Here is a 1,732-nt window from a genome sequence, read left to right on the forward strand (position 1 = left end):
ACCACTCTCACATTCCACCAACTATTTCTGGGAGTCCCTAAGTAAGTAGAAACGTAGATGAGGATGATCTCTTAAGTCTTCCCAAACAAGGTTTTTTTAGTTACACAGCGATCTCGACCATCCCTCCCCCACTCCGTTTTAACCTCCTACGTGTCTCTACACCCCAACTGTAATTCATTCCCCAACATCTCCACCCCACAGGGCCCTGCTGGCTCATTACAGATTTAGAGTCTTCTCTAAGGTCCCTCCCTCCTCCCCTTCATCCCTGCATGAGGCTCTCAATGTTCTCACAAGACTCTGGTTCTCCAACATGATCCATAAGTATTAGGCTAAAGGACAGGCTGAATGTATGATGAGGTTCTGCACTTAGAGTCATACAAGTGGACACACTCCTAGGCAGACCCTCAGTTGGTGTCACCAGCACTATAGAAGTAGCTCCCCATCCAGAAAGTCTATCAAGGCTCAAGTGATGGATGGTGGGGTTAATGTGGGAGAGAATTTTAAAATTGCTTCCTCTAAATGGTTATTTTAAAATTTATGATCTCCTGCTTAAATGATTAGTGGTAATAAATGGTGACACCACTCACACCCTGATTTCTCCATTGAGAACTGGAAAGTTGGATGGCTTTTTTTATAGGAATTCAAAGGATTGACTCAACTGGGCTAGGAAAGCAGGTTTTTCATACAGAACATGAGATCTTCTTATTAGAGAGAGGAAAAACTGATTATGGGTAAGAGGAGCTGGTGAAGGTTTTTGACGTGGGGAAGATGGTATAAACATAGGCACAGAAACAAAAGAGTACAAGACTTGCTCAGTCACAAATTCGGTTTTAACTACAGGTTCATGTGGCGAAACAGTAGTAGATGCTACTGGAAAGATAGATTTGGGGCTGTCACATTGAAGAGAAATCTTAACACCAGCTCAGGAATCTGGATTTTTGCTGAAGGCACAGGGAAATACTGAAATATTTTGTGCATGTAAATAACATGATGAAATTGGCATTTTAAAGAAAATTGTTCTGGTGCTTGTATTCAGAAGACATAGGAGAGAAAATATGAAGAAGATAACGACAAATATATTTAACTGTACCTAAATCTTTGGATTTCTTTGAATCTTGCTTTAAATCACTTGTTTAAATACTTATTGCTAATGCTGGTAAATGTATCATTGAGTACATATTATTCTTGACAATCTAAAAAATTCTATATTTGATAACAAAAAATATATACATGAAGAAGCACTCCTTGTTATTCTACTAACCAGGCTTATAGGAAACTCAGCTGTTTAAAACATCAGACTATATCAAACCAGAATGGTTCTGGTAAGGACAAGGTGCAATCTGGGGCTCCCTGGAAACTGCTTTCCTTCCAAACTTGTCTTTACAGATTGCTGAATGGTTTTGTGAGTTCCAAATATCTTCTCAATAAGTATCTCTTCCATCTAAATCAGCCTTGGTCAGCTTCAAATTTGCAGGAACTTTAATTCTACACTTTCCTCACAGAATTTCCACCTTTAATTGTTCCATTGCCTTACTTTAGCCAGCTCCTGATTTGTGATTTGGGGTTTTGGGTCCTACTGCTCATCCAGCTCAGGATCCGTGATCCCTGAATCTGGTGCCAAGAATTGGGTGAAAGTACCATTTCTCTTTGTACCAATGAATAGCCTATAATTCTGGCAAGCCTGGAAAAGTAAAGTAGCAGGGGAAAAAAATCATCAAAATCTGGATATTAT

The sequence above is a fragment of the Meles meles genome, chromosome 4 (genome assembly GCF_922984935.1).
Source record: "Meles meles chromosome 4, mMelMel3.1 paternal haplotype, whole genome shotgun sequence".
NCBI classification, from domain to species: domain Eukaryota; kingdom Metazoa; phylum Chordata; class Mammalia; order Carnivora; family Mustelidae; genus Meles; species Meles meles.